The sequence below is a fragment of the Macrobrachium nipponense genome, chromosome 1 (assembly GCF_015104395.2).
Source record: "Macrobrachium nipponense isolate FS-2020 chromosome 1, ASM1510439v2, whole genome shotgun sequence".
Lineage (NCBI taxonomy): Eukaryota > Metazoa > Arthropoda > Malacostraca > Decapoda > Palaemonidae > Macrobrachium > Macrobrachium nipponense.
The window spans coordinates 14,545,377-14,571,799 of NC_087200.1; the positions used below are offsets into that span (position 1 = coordinate 14,545,377).

At 40.5% G+C, this 26,423-nt stretch overlaps 1 protein-coding gene across 2 annotated transcripts in view; it reads left to right on the top strand.

Moving 5' to 3' along the window:
* The first annotated feature begins 8,169 nt into the window (after nt 1-8,169).
* Nucleotides 8,170-26,423, top strand: part of LOC135219141 (protein phosphatase 1 regulatory subunit 16A-like) — a 73,699-nt gene continuing 55,445 nt past the window's right edge. Inside the window, exon 1 of one of the 2 annotated variants that reach the window (XM_064255648.1) lies at nt 8,170-8,255. The gene's annotated coding sequence lies outside the window, so the exon portion shown is untranslated. The remainder of the gene's footprint in view (nt 8,256-26,423) is intronic. The other variant, XM_064255647.1, reaches the window with a different exon arrangement.

Genomic DNA, 26,423 nt, shown 5'->3' on the forward strand with positions numbered 1-26,423 from the left:
ATATTTTAAGCATGCATATATATATATATATATATATATATATATATATATATATATATATATATATATATATATATATATACTTTGTTAGTCTTTGCATTGCTGAATACTTAAGGGAATATGAGTTGTTCGAAATGTATGTAAATATGGTTAGTTTCTTCTTCTTCTCTGCTAGACTCCGGAACCTTTTCCTTCCCTTTCTGTTTTCAGCTGTTTAGTCGAGCTGTTTAAAAGTGTGAGTTTATAGTTTGGAAAACAAGCCCAGTTATTCATAACGTCTACCATCTCCACTCTGTGTTGCCGAGATAAATTGAATGATACATCATTATGGGTAAATAAATGAGTAATTTAGAAACGAGAATGGATAGATGTATTAATAAGGGTTTAATGAAATAACAGTTGCCAGAAAAAATAATTAGATAATCGCATGTTTTACGTTGCAAATCAGCCATCAAGAAGCAAGTGATACAATGGTTAGAATTGCCCTCTCATTACCCTCAACTAGAGTAGATTCACATCAACCGTGCATTTGATGTCTAGGCCAGTCCCTTACGGCGCTCCTGATAGGCTGTTGATAAGCCAATCACAGGGTATGTGTCCACCTCTCCTGATAGCTACGTCTCTCAAAAGTATCCCTCAGGAGAGGTGGAATATACATCATGCATATGTGAACTCTCTCATGAGACTGAGAGTTTCCAGCCCTGTGATTGGCTTATTAACAGCCAATCGGGAGCGTCGTAAGAGACTGGCCTAGTCATCAGATGCACGGGTGATGTGAATCTACTTATAGTATACCATGTAAGCGAGAAGATCTTTGTCCATTTTTTTTTTTTTTTTTTTTTTTTTTTACAGCAAAAAGAACAATAATTCTACAACCCTGTCGAGTTTGGCAATGCTGTTTTGTGACAGCTCTGATGAGGGATGTGGTGGGGGGGGGGACCCCCATTAACGCTCGCAAAAGGTTAGGACGAGTACCTAGACCGTGAAGACGAGAATGTCGAACGTTCTTCTTCGCAAATCGATTTACTATACGGCCTCCTGGAGTCAAGGTCTTCTTCTTCTTCTTTCTCTTTTCGTTCTAAGGCTCTTCTTCTCTCCAGGCGATGAGAAGAACTCTCTATAGCTATAAACTGATTAGCTGGACTGTGGAACTGCCTCCCTGATGATGTCTTGCAATTCGAACCTCAAAAGTACTACTCGAATACAGTTCTCCTTGTATGTTAATAGTTTACTTACATTTATACCTATTTATTTATTTATTGATCTGTTAATTCAATTTTTCTTTTTATATATATAAGTGAACACTTCTGTATTTCCCGTTACCTTTTGCTGCTTCTTTTTAACGAACACCTTCTTCACAAGCTTGAATTTCAAGTCAGTGGCGTCCCCCATAGTGGGGTTTTCCATGTGAATAATGTTCATCTTCTGAATAATAATAATATTAATAATAATTTAAGGTTGCGTGTCTATATATATTTTCATCGTCTCACTGCTAATCTGAAGCTGAACATCGTGAATAAAAGAACTCCACTAGTCTCACAGTCTTGCGCGTAAACACTAGACTAAACCATTCGTAAGACAAAGTGACGTCACTCGTAGTCTCAGTTCAGGAACTTTTTTTTTTTTTTTTTTTTTTTTTTTACCTGTTTTGCGCCAAAACGTCACAAAATAATGGCGCCATACTCCTTTTCCCTTTCCCAGCATTTTGTTTGGCCCACCGGCGTGTGAGTGCATGCATGATGCATAATTTACACGTGCATGGGAAACCGTTGCAAAGGCACCGGACGGTTGACAGATAAACATGAAGCTCCTTTAGATAAAGTGAACTTTCTCATTTTTCTTGCAGAGTGCAATGTTGAGACATCATTTGTTAAGTCCTTGTGCGGTTCATTGTTCACGAATTTTTAGATGTACTACAAGATTGCAGAGTTTTTTCTTTGTAGCATTTCGTCAGTACAAGTGTATGTGTGTTTGCGTATGCATGTATAGACTTTATCACTTACGCAATTTTTCCTTGCGTTAATACAATTATATAACGGGACCAGACGATGAGGACAGTTAGTCCTGGAAAGTTAGTAACTTTTCCTAATTAAATATCTCCGCTAGATACCATCCAGTTTAAATGAGGTCCTGTTATTAGTGTATGTGTGTATGTATGATGTATTAGTACCACTGATACAACAAGCGCGCACAACCATCACAGCGTGTTGTATGTCAGCCCATTTGAGTAACGAAAACAGTATAATTATATATATACACATGTATATATATAATTATAATCAAATTGCTCGTATTCGGCTTCAATAAGACGGGATGGGTTGAATTCCAGATTCATTTTGATTTACGTCGTAGTACTAGCTTTCTGAGGAGACGTAGTACGCCATTACCTGAACACGGAGACTGTATGACAAAGAAAACCAAGAATTTACATACATACATACTACATACATACATGCATACACCGTAAGTCAGAGGTTCAAGTTATAAGGTTCAGTACCTTAATTTGTGCGACTGTGCAATGTGTATCAGTTTGCACATTTCTGTACTGTGACGTATTAAAGCAAAATCAAGATTACGAGGTCTTGAGTAGTATTTGAAAGTTATTTAAATTAGATGAATTTTCCCCCATGATTCTAACCAAACTATTTTATAACCCACATTTTCTGCCTGTTATCACTATAAAGCTCACATTCCAAAACTTCGCACAGAAGAAGCCAAAATCAATTCCTTTTCCCCGACCAATTTCGAGTTGGAACTACGCTGCAGTTCGCCTGTGGTGCGATAACTTCCGTGTTTAGGGAGTGACTCGGATCCCACGTGAATCAGCGGGGTTTTCACAGCTAACAGAATCTCTGCCGCTGCAGACTGAATATGGATGTGATTTAGTCGGGGCCAAACGACCGGCCATGCGGAACCTCATCTTCGGTACATTTACCCGTGCGCGCTTGAGCCGTGCGTGTTTAAAGTACGTACTAAATGTGTGTGTGTGCGTGTGTATGTATGTATGCGGGCTTCGCGCGTGAGCATGAACCAGCTGTTCACATAATCCAGAAGAACAATTATAAATCTTTTCTGTACGACCAAAGAGACGGCACGACCTGGAACGATTATTATAATATGAGATTTGTTCAATAGCTTCTTCACTGTTTTCGGTTTGTGCAAAGGTTCCGAAATATTGATTCTCGCCAACCCAGAGGGAACTACGATGATAAGTTTCAGGTGCCATGCACTCTTTCCTTACTCTTCTCAGTGACTGTTGATGTGCTTATACCTTTGTATTAGTTATTTCTGTTTGCCACGCCCCTCTTTTCTTCAAAACAAACTTTGCTCATTAAGTCAAGGACAATATGTTTTTGTTCCGTATGGCCGTATGGAAGTAAGATCTCGCTGGGTAATGATGATAATAAGCGATAATAATACGAGTCTTTGAAACTCTTCTGAAAAGGCGGAAGCAGAGTTTCAAGTTTCCAGTCGTAGGTTTCCAAACGAATTTCCAGGCGATCTGTGAACGATACTTCCAGAATTCCCTGGCACTGAACGCAGACATGACTCGTGATTTGTCAAAACTGGAACAAGACGTTTATCGAGGTATATAGACATTACGGATAGAGAGATCGCTTCATTGGTATGGCAATATTTTTTTAATTAGCAATTTCCATGCTGTCAGGTTATCTGGGGGACTTTCTATAAGTATTAGTCAAATTTCTATGTAACTATGTAGATATATAGATGGATAAGAGTGAAGTAACTTTTATTTTTAAGAAAGGCATCAACACCTAGCAGAAAAAGTAGATGGTTATTTGTTATACAGCAACTGGTTTTTAAAAAATGCTCAGTAAGTGGGTATTCATGGAATATACATGCATGCATACATACATACACCTGCGGGAAGGTGTAAAAGGTGAAAAAAAAAATCCAGTGTTAGTAGGGAGGAGGAGGAGGAGGATCTAGGCTAACAGAAGTTAATAGCAGTATTTATGGATGTCTCTAATGCGTTGCTGATGAGCTTTCTTTGAAAAGTACTACATGAAGTCATTGCTGCTGTGGAAGTTTTCTGCACAAGGGCTCAATCACGATTCAGCCGCTCAAGTAGGAATATGACAGTAACTGTGATGCATATTTCTCTAGAGCCACCCTCTGTTAATGGAAGCTTTAGTAGAGGTTTTTACAATGTCAATATAGCAGCTTAAATACGCATTCATTTGATGTTTAATTAAATATAATTGAAATTTAGATGGTTATTCAGTTTGTCGACTTATTTTTATTCATCTAAATAATGGTGAACTTAGATTTCTATAGTCTCCGTAAGTAACACATATAACTCCCTAATATTATCCTTACAACGGTTGATATACTTGTCTTATAAACATAGTTTTTATCTCCACTCTTTATCTTTTACAGACGACGGTTCGCAGTTACGCATTTTTACGAATACAGAGCAGTAGATGATATTATAGCATTATCTGCATACATACACCTGTCAAGTGTGTATGTGTTCGCCAAGAAAAAGGTCTTTCGGCGTTTCTACTGGAAAGGCAAAGAAAATAATCGTATACTGTTTAGTACATAAGTATAAACGGGACAGCTGCTAGTGTACGTTTTATGTAACTCTATGTCCTTCCCTCGACAGGTTAAAAAAAAAATTCTCTTTGTTTAAAATACGACCGTTGGAAACGGCGAGTCGGCTGAACTCACTTCAGACTTCGTATAGACTGTAATGTAGGAAGTATGTGAGGAGGAATTCGGTGTACCACTTTTGTTTCTACCTACTTTGCCATGAGAGAAAGCTACGTACAGGCTTCTTGCTTCGTGGGTAAAATAGACGAAACCTGTGGCATCTTCCTTTGCAGCCTCCCAGAGGAGATGAAAGTGTCCGAAACACAGGAATTTGGTTCGAAGCAGGCACGGGTGCATATTTTGATACATAAGCTACCAAATAGTAAAAGTAATGCAAGAAACAGTAAGATTAATCTATTATAGATCACTCGCTATCATTTGCCTTTTCTTAACCAAGAAACAAAATTAATGTTCAACTTCGCCGGTGCCAGACGTAGCACAGGTGAGTGTCTCCTGTATGCGTCCCACCCCTTACATTTATGAATGATTACGCCTCCCAATTTGAACATTTCTCCCGGCTTTTTCGTGTCTCGATTTTCATTGGTATTCGCGTTATTAAACAAGAATACTCTGCGTGTTGTTAAAGTCAAAATCTATAATAATATTATATTATTGTCTCGAGAAAAATGTCTTCAATGTTTAGAAGTCGTGTATTTCGCGTAAGACCTGGAATTATCGACTTGAATCCAGGATATTTCCCATTTTTTCGAATTCCTACTATACAGTGCATAGGTCAAAACGTCAATTCTTGAATGTTTCCAAAAATATAATTTCAACGCTTTTCAATAAGTGAGCTGCCGTGTACAAAACCTCAGGTAAACCTGTTCTGTCCAACTCCACCGCACTAAATTATGACCGAGCCGCCCATAGTGATACATTTTAGTGTGATGTCTTCAGAAATGCATTGAAATTACGTGTCCATTTCCGGTGCGTTCATACCTGACATACTTGGGATCACGTAACGTTCTGTTAGTGTTGTTATTTTAATTTTTTATACAGTACACATTATGAATCAGATAAAAGATGTGAAAGTAAATGCTTAGGGATTTTGGTAGTGGCCAATGAGTTTTTTTTTACACTCTAAAACCATCCTATTTAGGCGAACCACACACACACAGAGATAAATAAATCAATAAATAGGAAGTTTATTGAAGGGAAAAATGAATTTAGTTGCAATGTAAAACTGAATGATAAGACTGGGATGAGACTAGGTTATATCTGTTGCAGTCAAGGTTGGAAATGTATGATTATGATAGATTGTTGAACCAACTCCTCTCTATGGAAGTGAAGATTGGATATGCTAATGAAAGAAAATAGATATATTTTATGTATAGTATGCACTAAGAGTAATTAAAAGGTTGAAGAGAAATGTGGAGATACATAGGATATATAATATATATATATATATATATATATATATATATATATATATATATATATATATAAAGGTTTTTTGCCACGAAGGAAAATTGAAAAGCGAGATAGCCGAGAACTTTCAGTCTAGCACGACCCTTTACTATGCCTTAGTAAAGGGTCGTGCTAGACCGAAAGCTCTTGGCTATCTCACTTTTCAATTTTCCTTCGTGGCAAAAACCTTTATATATATATATATATATATATATATATATATATATATATATATATATAGCCTATGTATCTCCACATTTCTCTTCAACCTTTTACTATGCCTTAGTAAAGGGTCGTGCTAGACCGAAAGCACTTGGCTATCTCGCTTTTCAATTTTCCTTCGTGGCAAAAACCTTTATATATATATATATATATATATATATATATATATATATATATATATATATATATATATATATATAGCCTATGTATCTCCACATTTCTCTTCAACCTTTTACTATGCCTTAGTAAAGGGTCGTGCTAGACCGAAAGCTCTTGGCTATCTCGCTTTCAATTTTCCTTCGCGGCAAAAACCTTTATTTGAACATAGCATCACGTTTTATATACTTCGTGATCAAGTTATTCATATATAATATATTGTATAGAGAGAGAGAGAGAGAGAGAGAGAGAGAGAGAGAGAGAGAGAGAGAGAGAGAACATTAATGAAAAAGTTTGCCTCTGTAGCGGCCTTGTCCTGTTGTCGATTTCAGATTGATCCTTGGCCATGATCGAATTCCCACGTCATCCTTTACAGTGTCCAATGTCCTTCAGACACACACACACACACACACACACACACACACACACACATACACACACAATTGTAGTCTCAGTGATGACTGAAAGGAGATACTACCACATGCTTTCAATAACTGGAGCACCAACAGAAATTACATGTTCTAAATTCGTGTCCACGATGCTGCTTTTTGCTTGGTATTGTGTGGCCTTTGAAGTGTGTGTGTGTGTGTGTGTGTTGTTGTTGTTGTTGTTGCTGTTGTTTTCCAATATGATCAGTTAGTCGGCCATGTTCGGATACTTAATGATATGATTTTTTACCCTTATGACCCTTACTAAAACACACACACACACACACACACACACACACAAGTGTATATGACACCTGATATCCATATTGGATAAGTTTACTACCCACATGTTTATCAAAACCAAAGAGAGTAGGTTCAGTCCTCACTGGGTCAAGGTGCGTTTATATCATACTCGTATATATAATTCCCTTCGCTTGTAAGTTATTCCCAAATTTAAGGGAATTGTACATTAAGGGGCATTTATGGATATGTAGAAACAATAAAATCCAGCGTGCCTCTGTTTGCACAAGCACTGACTGGGTGCCTAATAGTTAGTTGACTTTTGTGTTTGGCTGTCGACGTGTTTTCCATCTTTATCAAATTAACACGTCGGCAACTCAGATAATCAAATTTATGTACGTGGATTGCCCATTGCATATAAAAAATCTACCGTAATTAGTTTATACAACGTACATTAATTCTAAATTCCAAATAAAAAATACTAAATTCGGAATGTTTTTTTAAACTAACAAGTGGTGGTTGCTTTTCAATGTTCATCATTAAATATAGCGTCTAAGAAACTTTATAGCTTAGGTCGCCATAGGTAAAAGTATCCTTGAATGCTTGAAGTGTCTGCCATGCGAGAACAGTGGTGGTCTGTTAATTCAAGTGCTATTAATTACCAAATCAAAACAACCAACGTCTGGTAAGAAATCCTGCGATAAGATTTTGGCTTCGTCTCTGATAATCTCTTCGTTTTATATCATGGAATAATTTTTTGAATGATAATGTATAATATGGAAGCAATACAATTCGCATCATCAGTGTAGTACAAGATTGTGAATACGATATTGATGAGGAAAAAAACATGCGTACGATTAGGAGATTGTTTACATGTATTATTTAATCAGGAAAAAGAAATTGAAAGTGCCAAGACGTAGGTACTAATACACACACAAAAATAAGCCTCTGCTTGTGGCGATAACGGCATTTTTGCGCGACGTTAATGACTTGTGATTTGTGATTGTAGAGTTTAATTGTAGGAAACATAACTATTTTATGCGAGTTGGCAGACCTGCTTCAGCGAGGTGGAATATCTCCTCCCCTTCGTCGCTGTCGCTGATTCGCTGTTGATGTTGTGTAGAAGCTTTAGTTATGGTTCTGACTTCGTAGTCGAAAGGTGTAACGCCAACGCTCTTGGTCGGTGTATGTTGAGAATCGTTGGGGGGAATTTTAACGCATCGGATGAGTGAATATATTAAATAAAGTGATTGGAGTAGAGTGGAATTGGTGAATTATCGTTTGGTGTATTGTATGAACGGTTAATTAATGGCCGTTAGAGGTAAAACAGGTGTTTAAGAGAGAGCTTTGTGCATGATCCGAAATTTCGCACAACAACAAAAGCGAAGAAGAAGAAGAGGAAGAACCTGTCATGATGAGAGAACGAGTGAAACTCTACGCTAAGATTTATTTTTATCAAATTTATAACTTTATCTTTACATTTTTGTATTATATTAGTATTCGTAACTGGCAAAATTACCCACCTATTCATTTTTTCTGTGCAAAGGCTCCTTAAAACAGTGAAATTTAAAATTTTAAGCAATCTGTATAGAATTTTAGGCTTAGCGTCCTTACTACCTTAAGCCTAATCAAGTTGCAGGTAGGCCTACACTATCCTTTATTAATAAGAGGCTTGCTATGTTTTTTTCCCCCCAAATTTGGAAGCCAAGGGCCAAATTCGAGAGACTTAAGTCACTACTTCCCCGTCTTTCATAGGGCAGACATGTAAAATATACCTTTCGGTAGGCGTAGTATTTTCTTCGTATAGAGGCCTACTGGTTTGGTGAATTCTTAGGCCTTTGTGGGCTGTGATGTACATTAGATATATATTTAATTTACGCATTAATACGCAGGCAATGAAAATCAGTAAGGATGGAAAAGGACATACTAGCTATAGTAATTTGTACCTAGGTAACAATTGGTCCAATAGGCCTTAAGGCCGATGTCTTTATACCTATATGTCTGTCTGATGCGTAAATAAGCCATAGGCCTTTGGATGCTAAGGTCGATGTGGTATTAAGTATAGCTGGTCAGGAAGTAGGCCAGGTATGGCAACCTTTGGCCAACTGGCTGTTGCTTGATGTTGCATAGAGGCGACGTGGAATGCTAAACTAAGCTAGGTAGGAAAACTGTCTTGCCGTGTCTTTAGGTATATGACGATTTTGTTTTCAATAATAATGGCATACCTACCTATAGGGTCAATGACTGGGACACAGTAGCAGTCACCTGTCCTGGAATGTGGCCACCTTCCCAATAAAGTGTTTGAATTTGCTGCCATGAGCATCAGTCAAGGGTTGTGGGCCATCCAGGCAGCACACTGAGACTTCTACGCTCCTCTCGAAAGAAGTGTTTTTTCCAAAGTTGCTAAATAGTAGGCTAATTGTGTAATTCAAGTGCTTTTTCGGGAAGCGGCCGCGTTCCGGGAGAGGTGGCTGCTATGTTGCGGCCTGGTCGTTTACCCTAGTAGGGACTATCCAACAATTTTGTTATGTTTTATGTAATATTTATTCAATGAGTTTGATTTAGAGGATATAATGGGGCCTACCGATTCAGTTGTGTCTGATGTAAAACCACTTTTACTTTAGTTTTTGTTTGTGTTTATATTTCCAGTCGTTTTGTTTATTTTTACATTCATTCCCAAAGGCCATGTACAGAATATTGCGCCCATTTTGCCTGCTTACTTACCAAACTTGGAGGGTGCAGAAGTACCTAATCTTCAGTTTTGCTATATTTAAAGCTGAGGGTAGTTTTCAGAATGATGGTCCCTCTGAATGGGGACCTAAGTAGTTCATTCAAGTAAAGGTTAGGTTTTTTCTTTCGCAGAACCTATGCCTGTCATTTTGAACTGGCTTACTGCCTTTTGACAGTCAAAGCATTAAGCTTAGCTAATAGATACACTTCTAGTTGGATTGAGCTAGAAGCTTACACTGTAACCTATAACTGCTTCTTATTACACTTATCTAAAAAAAGAATCCAACAGTTTCTTCAAAGGTGACATAAGTTGCTCACTTCCCCCTGTCCAGTTTAAAATCTTTTATCATTGTTTCTTGTTATCAGTTATGAAATACAATTAGAATTCACTATACAGTATTAGGATCTGTTGTTCAGCCATTTAAACCCCACAGTTTCACATTAGCTCTATACGTATTATTATTATTATAATCTTATATATGATAATTTTTCTGGCTCAGCAGTATTGGTTAATAACTGGCCAATATTCATATCGGTATTTAATAGAAAGTATGTGGAAATGTTTATTTTTATTTTAAAAAACCAGGGATTCTTGTGGCAAGGTCCATTTGCTGGTGGGCTAAAAGCCTTTCTACTTCACTACTGTATCAGATGAATGTTGATTACTTATCAAGTTAATCTGCGCCTTATTTCTAAGCAATGATTCAGTCGTGTGTTGTTGTAGGATGCATGAATAGGTAGGGAAAGGGAAGCCTAGTATTCTGGCATTGTATTCCCAGCAAAAGTGACAAGGAAAGGAGAAATAAGTGGCTGGTAGCCATTATCTGACCAACTCATGCAAGGGTTAAAGAGAATTAAGATGAAAGAGAGCAGTGGGACAGAGCACCTCGTAACCTGGCCTAAATTGCCAAGGAGGTATAAGTTAGAGCACTTGCTCAGTAAATGAGTAATATTACTAAGTTCAAAAGACCCTCACAATAGCCATGTTTACACTATCATTCATTTACCAAGCGCCCACCACTGCTCAGAGTGACATTCAATAATATTTTTGAGCCACTAACACATGAACAAAAGTTTTCACCCATACGTTTCTAATTCATTCTATCTTTCAATTGGAAGTTGATCTTTATGAAATAGTATACGTAATCTTATGCAAAATATTAGAGCATAAAAGTATTTGTGTATTGAAATATTCAGATTTACATGTTTTCGTTTACCTCGTTTCGGAAGACTGCTCAAAATGCATTCGATTTCACTACATAGAAAATTTGAAACTTTATTACTCCATTACATTCCTATACAGGCAGTCCTAAGAAAACCTTACTTTTAATGCTTTGGGTGCATTGTAAACTATGTAAACTGCATTCTTATTGCATTTTTCATTAAAAAAAAAAACTTCAAATATTGATTATTTTGCATTTTTGGTGTCATATTTCATCTGCCAGATGAGTGTTGTAGGCGCCGTAACCCTGGAACATGCGTCGTAACCCTGGAAATAATGTCTGATGAATATAATTGAGAATCGCCTTAACCTCGGAACGTTGTAACCCAAACCCGTCGTAACCCGGGGACTGCCTGTATATTTATTTTTAACCCATATACCAATAATATTATACTAACATGTTTTTAGAGTAAAAAATAATGATGGACCTCACAGGAGCTACAGTTGGTATTCACAGAAAATGAATCGAGATAAAAGACCAATAATTTTCAGATGGACCATTCCACTATTAAGGGGGTAGTGACACAGATGGCTTGCCCTCATGTGAAAGTTTTTTAAACTAGTACTGGATTCTAAACCTTTATGGAAAGCAAAATAATATTTATTTTATTTGATATTTTTTGTTGCCTTGGAATGTTTTTTCTCTCTTGGTAAGTGAAGGTAACAGACTGAAAAACTTAAAACAAATACAACTTTGAGAATATTTTTTCACATTTTAAGAAATTAATACTAGGGATGTATCTATACCAAATTTTTGGCCGATGACAAAGCCAACTTTTAAAGCCGATACCGATACCTGTTACCTCTATACTACTGTTATTTAGAAGAATATATATTGTTACTAAAATCATTCTTGTTCACTGGTTATTGTATGTTGAAGGTTCAAAAGTTGAAAGTTCATATATATAATAGGGTTATATAAACTGCATGGGTCTAATTCTAAGCTGCTGCAGTGGCAGTACAGTAACTTATTGCACCATTCACTTATACCATACCTGTACTGCATAAGTTAAAATAGTACCCAACTCCAACAGAATGGCAATGACTCCTTACTGATAGAGATAGACACAACCATAGTTAATTAAAATCAGAATTACAATAATAAATTGTTAAATGCACTGTACAATATTAAGATCCCATCTGTTTTTTAAAAGATAAACAAGGAACCTATTTACAATTATATGCCTATATATATAGCTTTGTTAATATATACAGGCAGTCCCCTGTTTATGACGGTTTCGGCTTATAACGTTCCAAGGTTGTGACACTTTTTATTAAATTCATCAGAAATTATTTCTAGGTTTATGACACGTTCTAGGGTTATGACGCCGATCCAACAGAAGAAATATTACTCCAAAAAGGCAAAATAATAAAAAATTGAAGTGTTTTTATGAAAAAGACAATACAGATGCAGTTTACATAGTTTTAAAATAACCAAAGTATTAAAAGTATGGTTTTCTTGGAATTTTTGATGATTTTCGTCGATGTTCCAGCTTACGACGTGTCTCAAGAACAGGACCCCCGTCGCAAACCTGGGACGGCCTGTACATTTTAGGAATCCTAGAAGGGTTTTAAATTCCTATACTAATGACAAAAGTATCGGCTGGTATTGGCCAGAAATTCACTGATTCTGATAGTAAAAAAACTAGACAAAACCCCTGATACCGATACTTGGGCACATTCCTAATTAATACAAGACTGCATAAGAATACATACATATACAGTGTTATAAGCAAGAAAGAAACCTTACCCTGCCATATATGTCCAGTGTGCACAAAACACTTGACAAAGTTAAATTAAGTGAGAACGCTATCAGTCATGTTCACTTTTGCCCACCAGCACACTGTGCATGCACCAGGTTTGCTTCATTTGTTGACAAACATCAGCTCTCCTATACTGGTATACAGGAAGGCTGGATGACCGACCGGTCTCCTGGTATGCTAATATAACTGGCCGTGGCCAGGCAGGGTTCACGTTGGGTATTCAGGATGGTGTTTTCTAGTTCTGCTGGTAGTATTATGCTTCTTTTTGTCACCGTGTTTCAACCTCCTCGCAGGTCATCATCGGGATGAGTTAGCAGAGGAACTGGAGAAGCAGTGTCTTGGTGGTGGCTTTTAAAGCGGCTCAGCTCAGGTGTTGATTTCTCATTGGCTGAGCTGGTCTCGGGTGAAGTCTAGGATTCCACGTGGATGGTCGCAGTTCTTCTCGAGTGCGAGAACTCTGGTGTTCCTGGGGATGGGTGCTGGAATTCCTGGCATCCTTCATATGTTCCTGATACGTTGGCACATTCATGGGACTATTTGCAGCTATCCTTTGCACTGCAGTGTAGAGGAGAAAAGTTTCTTGCGTGATATTCAAGTTTGGCTTCTTCCCAATATGCAGGGCTCGATTTCTTCCGCTTAGTTGTCGCTGATGGTGTCATCGATGTAGTGCATGTCTATTGGGGTATAGATGGGGCTTCGATGGTTGGAGAAGGGTGCCTTCTTGGTGCGAAATCTCTAATAGGGATTGAAGGGTGTGCTACAGGATGTTCAAGGGTACCCCCGGTCCAAGATCACCTGTATGATTTCATCGATGGGGACGTTGGTGAACAAGGACTCAATATTCATTGAAGTAATGCATCCTTTTTGGGGGTGCTGCTCATAGGGATTCCAAGAATTCCATCGACAACTTCAAACTGTAGCTCTGGGACATATGGAGTCAAGATGGTGTTGAGCTTCTTAGCCAACTGGTACATCAGGGCTTAAAATGGGGTGCAAGGGGTTCCCTTGTTTGCACTAAGAAGGCCCCCTTCTCCAACCACTGAGGCCACATGTATACCTCAATAGACGGGGTGGTGATTGGTTCTCCCCTTTGAGTCCTCTTCACCAATTTCTACATGGGCACCATGGAACAGAGGGTCTTCCAGAATTTTAACAAGCCAAGGTATATATGTGGTGTCATCGATGACACCTTTGCCAGCACCAACTCTGCGGAAGAAATTGAGCAGCTGAAACGCCCGTCCACACCCACAGCTGCCTAAGGTTCACCATTAACACTGCCAAGACCACCACCTCCCCTTAATAACGTCTTGATGAACAGAAAGAGACCCAGTTTAGTATGAAGGTTTAATCCCTTGCAGTAGACAAACTTGGATCTTTTGTCACACCCAAGAAAGGGCCATTCCTAATCACTCTAGGACTGTCCAGAAAAAGACAATTAAAAGGAACGATATTATCCCTAATATCGAAATTATTGACCAGACAATCAACCACCACTGCCAATGTCTTCTGGAAGTGTTGTGTATTGGGAGGGAGAAGTCAAACTTGAACATCACACAAGAAACTTTTCTCCTCCTCACTGCCACCCTGAAAAATGGTTGCAAATAGTCCCAAGAACGTGCCAGCCAATCGGGAATATCTGCAGGATGCCAGGAATTCCAGCACCCATTCCCAAGAATAACAGGGGTTGCATTCAAGAAGAACTGCAACCATCCATGTACTAGGATCCGGCTCAGCCAGAGAGAAATCAACACCTAAGCTGAGCCACTAAAATACTGCCAACAGTACGCTGCTTCTCCAGTTCCTCTGCTATCTCATCCCGATGATGACCTGCGGGGAGGTCAAAACATGTCAACAAAAAGAAGTATAATACCAGCAGAACTAGAAAATACCATCCTGAATACCCAACGACGAACCCTGCCCGGCCACAACCAGTTATATATCAGCATACCAGGAGATGAACCCTGCTTGAATAAGACCAGTCTTCCTGTATACCAGTATAGAAGTCAACAAACTCTGCATAAACACACACTGATACACCAGCCACCAGAATGCCTGTTTTTTTATAAATAAAAATAAAACATTCCTGCATCTTTTCTATTAAATACCAATATGAATATTGGCCAGATATTATTAAATAATAAATAATATTGCTGAGCCAGACGTGATTAATGCTAAAATATTTGTAGTGAGATTAACATGAAATTCTTATTATAAAGTACATATATTCTTTCATTCTTTACATGAGATCCCAGTGCATTCATCATTTATCATCTTGTGCTTCATGCAGTTTTATAGCTTAAATTTCATGGAAAACAATGCTACCAAGAAGATCATAGGTAGGGCTATCAATGTGGAAATAAAAAGCAAAAGATTAAGAATATTAATCTCACTCTCTTATCTTTGTGTAGTCAGGTGCTGCTCACGTGATCACTCGATGATGTCATCATCATGATCACGACCCCATGATAGAAGAAGTCTTTTGGGGCAAAAAGAATATGAAGACTTCATTATCGTCACTCCTTTTCACCATCACCCTTTCATATCCTATAGTGGAAACTTTATGTGAAAAAGATTATTACTTAGATATTGATACCTAATGGAGGAAATTCATTCATCCCATTGATTTTTCCTTCCTACAGTCAGTCCTCTTATATCCCTTTCATTATTCCTTTTGATTATATATTACAATTATCTTCATAATTCTTATATCCTTAAATCATTGGCTTGAAGATGTTTAGTGATGAAATTCAGATATACTCCTTTTCTGCAGGTAAAACTGAGGTGTAATGAGAGTTGTAATTTTTGAAAGAGAGGTCAGAAGATACATCCTGCTTATGTGAACTCTCAAGAGACTGAGAGTTTCCAGCCTTGTGATTGGCTTATCAATAGCCAATCAGGAGCATCGTAAGGGACAGACCTAGAAATCAGAAGCACGTTTGATGTGAATCTATTATAGCTGCCTTTCCCTTATGTGTGTTAAAGGTTGGTGGCAAGGGTGTATATACGCCCTTATCTCTTACTCTCGCTTTTTAATGTAAGGATGAGACAGTATATTTGTTTGACATTTACATTTACGCTTTGTGTAATTTACTGAGAAGAAACTTTACAACAGGAATTGCTTGAGGGATAGCTTGGACACGGCCATTGAGATCTTCAAACAAGGCGGTCTGGTTGTTGAGTCCCTCCAACTGGACATAAACATTCCAATTTGCTTTTGGCCGTCGCAGTGGAAAGACGTTTGCCTCCAACCAGTCATAAACATTCCAATTTGCTTTTTGCTGTCACAGTGGATAGGAATTATTTAAGGTGTAGCCTGGACACGGCCGCTGAATTCTTCAAACAAGGCGGTTTGATAGTTAACTACCGGTCTAGTTGTTGATAGCCTCTCTGACTGGATGTAAACATTCCAATTTGCTTTCGACCATTGTCGTGGAAGGACATGTTCTTCACTGCTCTCTGCCTGATTGTTGTTTACGCTGTTGTCTTCATCTTCTGTCCCGATGGGATTATTCCTTTTTCTTTGCATAATTGTGGATTGCTTGTGTATTATGAATCCCCAGCAAACCCTAGATTTGCAGCCTTTGTTGCCCTCTGCCCCCAGCAGGCGCTGTCCCAGGGTAGACTGCAAGAAGCGCGGGAAGACCCGCGCTTCGTTTGAGGTAGATCCTCACTCCCCTAGTGCCTCCTGCCGAGGGCGTGAATGTAGTGGAGATATAATGTGTGCTGGGTGTTCCCTGTGGTCTGTTGCTCAGTGGGGGAAGTTAGCAGGGAGGAGGAGGTATGTGAGGAACCTAAACCCGCGATAGCAAGTAATTCGCCCCCAACCACTCATAATATTGCAAACCCTTCTTCCTCATACCTCTCCTGGCAACCGTCCCTTACTTTCAGCCACTCCTTCAGGGGAGGCCTCTCTCCACTTTATCCTCTGATGAGTCAAGGGGGGCTGCAGCCGTGGACCTGGGTAACGCTCCTTTTAGGGTCTCTGCTCGCTTCAGAGGTAGATGCTGCAGTGAACAAGCATCAGGATGGCGATAAGGACTGACTTGTTCACCAGGCAGTTGCGAAGGCTTCTGCACCTTTGCGTTCTACTGTGGCTAGACCTTCGGGTTTGGCTAGCTCTTCTTTGGCCCCAAAGAAGTCTGCTGCAAAGGTAGCCCGAGGAATGTCCCAGCCTCCTTCTTCCTCTTTGAAGGGAGCGCCATCACACCCCTTTCTGCCAACCTTGCCTTTGGGGAAGGGCGGCAAGGGTAAGAAGAAGGGGAAACGCTAGGTTCTGCGTTCCTCTCCAGCTGCTGCCATTGGTGGGGGGGGTTGCCTATCGAGCCATTGGGAAACTTGGCAGTGATACAGAGCAGGGACTTGGGTAGTGGATGTCCTTTCGGAGGGTTATCTACTCCCCTTCAAGTCTCTGCTACCTCCTCACCAACCACCCAGTCTGTCTTCCTTTGTATGTAGTGGGATCACTGAAACACCAAGTACTAGTAGAATTAGCACAGATGATGCTGAGCAACGGTGCTGTAGAAGTCGTGTCAGACTGGTCTTCCGGTTTCTACAGCCGAGTCTTTCTCGTAGAGAAGGCGTCGGGGGGGTTGGAGACCGGTCACAGACCTTTCTCCTGTGAACCGATTCTTTTGCCAGACTCGGTTCATGATGGAGACAGCACGTTAAGTGTTGGCCTCAATCAGGGAGAACGACTTCATGCTTACGTTGGACCTGAAGGATGCATATTTTCAAGTACCCATCCATTGGTCATCCCGCAAGTACCTCCGCTTTATCCTCGGGGGAGCGGTCTACCAGTTCAAGGCACTATGATTCAGATTCTCGACTGCTCCCCAGGTGTTCATGAGCGTGATCAACCTGGTCTCGGCTTGGGCACATTTGCATGGGATACGTCTTTTGAGGTATCTTGACGATTGGTGGTTAGTCTAGTTGCTACAGGCCATGAATCATCTCAAACCCAAGCAGAGGACGTTTTATCTGGGCATGCTGATAGACACGGTAGCAGCAAGGGTCTTCCCCTCAGATTCTCGTGTCAGCAGGCTCAAAGAGGCAGCGTGGCCTTTCCTGTCAAGACAGGAACAACCTGCTCGTCTTTGGCAAGTCGTGATTGGTTACCTGTCATCATTGGAGAACCTGGTCCCTCATGGAAGTATTGGTCCCAGTCACAGGATTTTCAGTCATTTCCTTGTTTCTCTCTCGCAGGAAGTAAGGGAAGACTTGGATTGGTGGCTAGACGACAGGAACATCATCATAGGAGTGGATCTGTCCACTCCCCTTCTGGATGTGCTCCTGTTCTCAGACACATTGTACAAGGGATGGGGTGCACACCTGGAGGAGTTGCTGGCTGCAGGAGTGTGGAACCGTCATGACAAGAGCCTTCACATCAATGTCCTGGAACTCCAGGCAGCCTTCCTGGCCCTCCAAGCATTTTGGGAATGATTGAGGGGAAACTGAGGTGTTGATGAGCGATAACACCACAGTAGTTGCATCTGTCAACAAGCAAGGGGGACTTGCCTCTTTTGAGCTACACCAGTTTACAATGCAGGTGCATAAGTGGGCAGTAGCTCACTCAGTAGAGCTGTCAGCCAGGTACATTCCAGGCAAGAGGAATATAGTGGCAGACAAGCTCAGCCGCTGGAGTTGGGTGATAGGAACCGATTGGTCCCTACACCAAGACGTGGTGTAAAGGCCTTTCAGCTTATAGGGTGTCCAGTCATACACTTGTTTGCCACCCAGCTCAACAGGAAGGTGGAAACCTGTTCCGTTGAGGCATACTGGAATGTTTACATCTGGGCAGATAGGTATTTCTGCCTACTGGATGGTAGTTACTGCCTAACTACCTTGTTCAAGAGTTTAACAGCCGTTTTCCAGCAATGCCAAAAGTAATTCCTAATGTAAACAACCTCAGGTTTGTACAGTTAGGAAAAATACAATTTACTTTCAAAAATTGAGACATTAGTATGGTATTTTAGTAACTTATCGCACAGTAAGTTATTTGAAAAAGGCTAAGGAAGTTTATTTTGCTGTTTGTCTTTTTCTTTATAAATAATGCTTGCTTTAGGTTTGAACTATACTAGGAGTTGCTTGATAGATTAGTATTTTATTTATTTAGTGTCATATCTGAAGGAAATGATCTTGAGTGCATACTCTGTTAGTTAAACCACTAATAATTTGGTGATTATAACATATATGAGTGTGAACATGAAATACTTATATATACTGTTTCCCGTTTGCATGAAGTGGGTGGATGTAACTAGTGTCTCAAAATCAAGGTTTTACCTGAAAAGTGTCTTTGCAGTTCATGCTAACCTCTATTACAGATTCGTATAGAGTATGTCACTTACGCACACTAGTTTGAATAGTCACGGATCATCTGCCAATATATTTGGATTGCTGTCTGTGGTTCCCTTAATCAAGGTGTTCTTGTTGTGAATAATGAGCTATTGGTTAGTTCAGTATTCAGAGGTTGATTTTATGGCCTATTTGCAGGATATTTGTATGTTTACTATGCAATTTTTTTATATTCCTCATCATGTACACCACTCATTAACAATGTTTTGTTTGTTTATCCTTTATGCAAGAAAGGTTTGTATTGAATATTTCATTACCTTGTGAGTGCATTACAGCCATGTTTTTTCAAGTATTTTATGAAACATATTTTAATTGCTAACAAGCATAACCTCATGTACTGTGGTTGTTTTACAGTTATATGAACAATATCATTTGTAGGGGTGTGTGTGTGTGTGTGTATCTCCATGGTACAATTTGCCTTGCTCCTAGTTTGGAGAATCAGGAATCTTTTCTTCACATACTCAATTTAGTAACAAGCTGCAGGTAGCCATGCTGACCCTGAGCATGAGGAAGGTTAGTATGCAGTATATGGACATGATGTCAGAGTGGGAGGTGCTTGGAATTCAAGTGTGCAAAGTATCAAACAGTTGTGCTGGAATGCAACGAGTTATGGGAGTTTTTAGTAATAGGTTTTCTTTCATTAATTTAAAAATTTAATTTGTTTGTGTACTTGTTTTCCTATGTCACAAGTTATGACATGATAGTTTTTTTAAATTAATTTTTCTCCCTTTGATACAATGCATTATTTTAAGTTCAGTTTAAACTGTGTTACTCATTTACAGTATTGTTTATCCCTTTGAGAGGGTGGTTCTCCCCATAGCTGCAATATAATGCATAAGATGATAATGTTGAATTTAGTTTTTTATTAAATTGTTTTATCCTGCATCATTCCAAAGTTTTGCTAAGGAACTCGTGGGGGGGAGGGGTGATGGGTTTGTTGTATGTGCATGTTCTTCAGGGCCATGTTTTCTCACAAGATATAGTCTTTTTTCCCATTTGTATTTCTGTTAAACCTGATATAGGCAGTGGAAATTTTCATCTGAAACTGAAGTAGTAACCATCTATGGGGTATCACCCTTGGGCATTTAGTGAAGGTTGAATGCCCTTGATAGATGGAAGCCACCTGCTGACAACAGATATTTAATGGTTACTTCGTGTTTGGTTTGCTTGCTAAATGTATGAAAATACCCAGGAATTAAAATTCATTAACACTCGTGTTGTGACTGAAGGAATGCTGTGTAAAAAAAAAACCTGTTCAAGATTAAATTATCTTGTACAAGTAGTGTAGCTAAAAACTGGTTTCTCTCTTCAAAGGCCTTTTTATTGTTATGCCAGTGTACAATATATTGATTACTTATAGAAAATGCTGCCAAAACATGAAGGAAAAATGACCGCTTATGGTGGTGATGAGATGGACCTTGATTCTCTGGCAAGTATACTAGTGATGCTAAGTCTGTTAGGCTGGAAGGCATTGACACAGCCTGGATGGCAATGAATGGTAGAGAGTTCTTGAAACTTGAAATGTAAAAGACATGTTTCCTTTGTCTGATACCTTACAGTGCTAATACGCATATAGTGCTGTCGGATTCTGTTAAATGCCTGCTGGAATTGACATCATACCTTTTATGTATGCAGTATCATGCATGTCAGTTTTAGCAACCACACCTGGACCCTGCAGATATTACACATCAATTGAGGGTCTCTCTCTCAGTACGTACCAGTACAAGTAACAACACTAGGAGTGTTGATGATAAATACAAATCAAAGATCCTAACTATAATGATAATAATTTCATTGCCTGTTTTTCCAAAGAATTTTACTGTTAATAATATAACAAACTGTTAGGTATGTATGGCGCCGCTGACCAGAACTCGGCCTTTTATGGTGCCATAAACTGCTGGTTTTAAGTTGCTAGACAAGCCCAATAAAACCGGATCGCCGATAACCAAGGACTGCCTGTAGTCAGAGATTGATGATGATTGTAATTGTACTGTCATTGCCAACAATTTCTCAGGACAAATTCTTTGTGATGCAGTTGACCCTTCCAGTTCATGCTTTGGGGATGTCAACCTTAGGCATGTAGTCTAATATGATCTGATTGGATCCCCTTGTAAAATGCTACCTCAGCCTAAGTCATCCTCCTCGGGTTGTCCGTGACATCTCTGCATAATAAGTATTTCATGTTATGTGGTCTTAGAGTGGAGTCAGTGTTGCCTTGCCAACTCCTTACAGAAAATATGAAGCCAACATTCCTATGCAATTACATACTATGGAATGGTTAAATGCAGCAATACAGTAAACCCCACATATTTGCAGGGGATGCGTCCCAGACTCCCCCCTACACAAATAACTAAAATCTCCGAATGTTCAGAACCCCTCTAAAAACATTTATAGTAACTGCCAATTTTGATAGTTCAAACGCAAAAAAAACCCTTTAAAACTGCTTATGACTGACTATTATAATAGTTTTATTTTAAAAAACTGCATTTAGTCACTAAAATATGAAAATACAGTAATTAGTGAATATTTCTCACAGTAATTAGTGCATATTTTTCCATAAAAACAGCATGAATTTCCCCGCGAATAATGGGTGAGTCCAAGAATCTTGAGTTACACTAATACGGGGAGTCGACTGTTGTAAGTGGATAGAAATACCTTTCCAGGAGGCTTAGCCTATGGGCTTGACCGAACAAATTTTCTTCAAAACAGAGAATGAGAATTGGAAGATGAAGCTTAAAGAGTTGATTAACAGTTTCAGAAGAAATCACAAGACATGGATTGAAAATAAGAAAGTAGAAAGCTGTATAAATAGGGGATAAAGAGATACAGCAAGAGCCTATGTTACACAAGTGTGCAGTGCATGGCTTACTTTATGCAGTAGCTGAATTCGGGGCACCTTTCTGTTTTATTTGAGTTTTTTCTCAGCTTTTAATTAACCAGGTGCCTGGAATGCTATGTTCCTTAACCTTTCTTCAAGAGCCCCTTGGGTTTTATCCAGCATAGCAAAGAAGTTGGATTTGAAGTCTTTCCCTCATCATTGGATTTTGCCCCACCTACTATATTATTTTCTGCATACTATTATTGTCATCCATTCCATTCCCTTTGGTCTCTTCCCACATAGCTGTCAAACTTTACACTGCTCCTTTTTTCCCTTTTACTTAAAAAACCAAATGGCTGGATGTACGAGTGTCTGGAAATGATTTTATGATATCGTGAAAGTAATTTTTATAATAATACAGTTGTATAAGAGTGCTTTCCTCAGCTTAAAAATAATTTAATGAAGGCTACTGTTTAATCCTAAGTTTGTTCATGAAACTTACCTGTCAGATATATATATAGCTGTATTCTCTGAAGTCCGACAGAATTTCTAAAACTTACGACACACGTAGTGGGAGTTAGGGTGGTTAGTACCCATTCCCGCCGCTGGGAGGCGGGTATCAGGAACCATTCCCATTTTCTATCAGATTTCTTCTGTCGCCGGTGTCGTAAACACCTGTTTACACACCTCCGCCTCAGGATTTTGGAAAACTTTTCATATTGCTTGAGTATCCTCTTGACTTTTGGTTTTTTGATTGGATCGATAGCTTGGCATACGTGATTTGGACTGTTTTTTGATTTTGGCTTAGATTTTTCCCTTAAAAATGTCTGGATGTAGTTCTGCTAGCGCCAGGGTGTGCTCGAAAGTGGAATGCAAGGTTAGGCTTCCAAAAGCCTTGGTTGATCCTCACACATTGTGTAAAGGGTGTAGGGGGCAAGAGTGTAGATTTGATTTGCGCTGTAATGAGTGTGAAAGCTTAGATGATTTGCAATGGAAGACGTTTGAATCCTACGGTAAGAAGTTAGAACGTGATAGGATTAGGAGGTCTTCCTCCAGGAGTAAGTCGGGTAGCAGACAGGGTATTAATGTATCCCCTTCTAACCCTCCTTTAGATTTTGTGTCTCCTAACCCTGTAGTGTTGCCTTCGGGCCCTCAAGTGGTGTCTGCGGAGGGTAATGCCCTTTCGCTTATTCTAGATTCATTGAAGACGCTTGAATCTAAAGTGCTTGCCCTTGAAAACAGGCAAAATAAGTGCAGTGTAGTGCCCCTAGTGAAGTGGAGGAGGCGTCAGATCGGCCCTATAGCGCCTCTAGGCTGGGACCTCTGCCGGACTCCCAGGACTCAGGGAGAGGGCATGTCGAAGGCCGAAGGAGGGTTACGGGGAACCCCCACCGATCTGGCGTCCCTTCAGCAGTTCCTGTGGACGCTTCCCAGGCTGCTAAGGAGCGTGCTCGAGCACGTATCCTTAAGGATTGTTTCTCGTCTTCCGACGCGTCCTCCCCGCGCAAGGGGTGGGAATCTCGATCGGATTCGCGACCTCTGAAGAGGACTCTTCAAGAACTGGACGCTTCACGTCATGCTATGTCTGAGTGGCATTCTTCTCCGGAAAGCGTAGCTTTTCCGCCCCAGAAGAAGTATAGGACGTCATCCGACGATGACGCCCTCGAGCGCCCCAGTCGCTCTAGAGCCAAGGCTGTTCCTGGGAGAAGGAAGAAGGCGTCCCCTCGCCCCTCTCCTTCTCACAAGCGCAGCTCGTCTCCGCGTAAGGAGACATCTCAGACGGAGATCATCATTGCGATGCAGCGGCAACTGGACGCTTTACTGAAACAGAAGGAGACGGTCCCGCGTCGAAGGAAAGACGATAGACTACCTATCAAGAGATCTAAGCAGTCTTCTCCAATGGCTCCTTTTTCGTCCCCGTCTTCTGATATTTCGCCCTCTAGACGTCGTTTTGCTCCCCAGGGTTCAGCTAGAGGTGACGGTAGACGCCAAGTTAGAGAGAGTTCTCTGCAGGCTCCTCTCCCTTCCCGTAGAGAGGACGCTCGGCGTTCCGACTTCGACGCTTCTGCTGACGACGATTTGCGTTCTGCACCTCTGCGACATGACAGTGTGGACGCTCAACGTTATGTTAGTCGGGCAGTGGATCAAGTTTCTTCGCTGGACGTTCGGAAGGACGCTTCGCGGGACGGTAGAAGAGTCTCTTTGATGGATGCTCCGTTGGACGCTTCGCTGGACGCTCGGTTGGACGCTGATTTGGACGCTCGAGAGAACGCTACATTGGACGCTCAGATGGACGCTCGTAGACGTTCTAGTAAGACCTCTGTGGACGCGAATGTGGAAGTTCGCTGTCACTCGGATGTGGTTCCCGAGACTTTGGCACGTTCGCCTCTAAAAGTGACTCCTGATCCTGTTACTGTTAAGGATCCGTTACCCTCGTCTTCTTTTCATCGTTCAGATAGGAGACTTGGAGCTAAAGGACTTCTGCCTCTTCCTTCGGACTTGCACTCGGGTAGGGAAGAAGGAGAACTTAGCGGTTCTTCGGAGGATGTTGATGATGATCAACCTGCTACGTCTGCCTCGTCAGATTATCAAGTTTTGGCACGACTACTTCGTGATTCGTTTGGCGATACTTTTCAGCCAGCTGCTCCTCCTTCTCCTCCTCCTCAGTTTTCGTCGTCGAAGACAAGTAAGTCTCCAGGTTTCGTGAAGATGAAGACGTCGTTATCTACGAAAAGAGCTTTCCGGAAGGTAAACGCCTGGATGGAGTCTAGGAAAGCAAAAGGAAGAACTACTTTCGCCCTGCCTCCGTCTAGACTTAGCGGTAAGGCAGGGATGTGGTATGAGACAGGCGAGGAATTAGGATTGAAGGTTCCTACGTCGGCTCAAGGTGATTTCGCCAGCGTGGTGGATGCCTCAAGGAGGGCCCTTTTAGCATCGGCTAAGGTTTCTTGGACGACTTCCGAACTGGACCATCTTTTGAAGGGACTATTTAGGTCCTTAGAAGTTTTCAACTTTTTAGACTGGTGTCTTGGAGCCTTAGACAACCAATCTCGTAAGCCAGACTCGATCAGCTTGGGGGAGCTGTCCAGTGTATTGTCATGCATGGACAAGGCCGTCAGGGATGGCTCAGAGGAGTTAGCCTCTCATTTTTCAGCAGGGGTTCTTAAGAAAAGGTCGCTTTATTGCAACATCGCCGACTTCTTGCTTTATCTGAAACAAGATCTAAAGTTGGCAGTGTCAACTATTAAAGGCTACAGAAGCGTTCTATCTGTAGTCTTTCGCCATAGAGGTCTTGACCTCGCTAACAATAGGGATCTCCATGATCTATTGAGATCTTTCGAGACGACCAAGGTACCACTACCGAAGCTACCTTCGTGGAACCTGGATGTGGTCCTAAAATATTTGATGTCAAATCGTTTTGAACCTCTTTCATCTTCGTCTCTACGAGATTTGACGAAGAAAACTGTATTCCTAACTGCTCTGGCGACGGCGAAGAGAGTTAGCGAAATACAGGCTATCAGCAAACACGTCGGTTTCAAAGGGCATAATGCAGTCTGCTCTTTGAATATGTCGTTTCTGGCCAAAAACGAAAACCCTTCCAATCCGTGGCCTAGAACATTCGAGATCAAGGGTATGGCTGAGATCATTGGTCAAGAGCCAGAAAGAGTCCTGTGTCCTGTTAGGGCTCTTAGAGAGTATATTCGTAGAACGAAGGATTGCCGAGGTTCTGCAGAGAACTTATGGTGTTCGGTCAAGAGACCAAACATGCCCATGTCCAAGAATGCACTGGCATTCTTTTTAAGAAACACCATTAAAGAGGCGCACGCTTCTTGCAAAGACAGTGACTTGAAAATACTTAAAGTTAACGCGCACGAAGTAAGGGCTATTTCGACCTCAATAGCCTTTCAGAAAAACATGGCTCTTAAAGACATTTTAAGTGCTACTTTTTGGAGGAGTAACTCAGTGTTCGCCTCTCACTACCTACGGGAGGTGAGAACGACCTATGAAAGCTGTTACTCTCTCGGACCATACGTCGCCGCAGACACTATTTTGGGGGCAGGAGGTAGCACTCATCCTTTCCCATAGAAAAAGGGTAGGTGAGTTTTTAATATTTGTATGTTTATGGTTGTAGGGTCGGCTGCCGAGTACAGTCGTCCCTTCCTTTAGCCTTTGGTATATGGGAGTTTGTTGTTAGGCTAACTTAGGTGGTGGTTTTTGCCTCGTTGCCCTCGGAAGTATGGTCATGGTCTAGTCACATTGTGGTCCCGTCCCCGTTGACAGATCATCTAGAGCGCACCAACTACATAGGTCACTACCTTGTTGGTAACTCTAGTGAAGCAGAAGCAGGCTTGGGTGACAGTAATCACGAAGTCAGCTATGCTAACAGGTAAGGAACCAAGATGTCAATCATATACATTTATATGTTTTCTAAAATCCTTTTTTCTGTCTCTCCCACCGCCAAAGGTGGG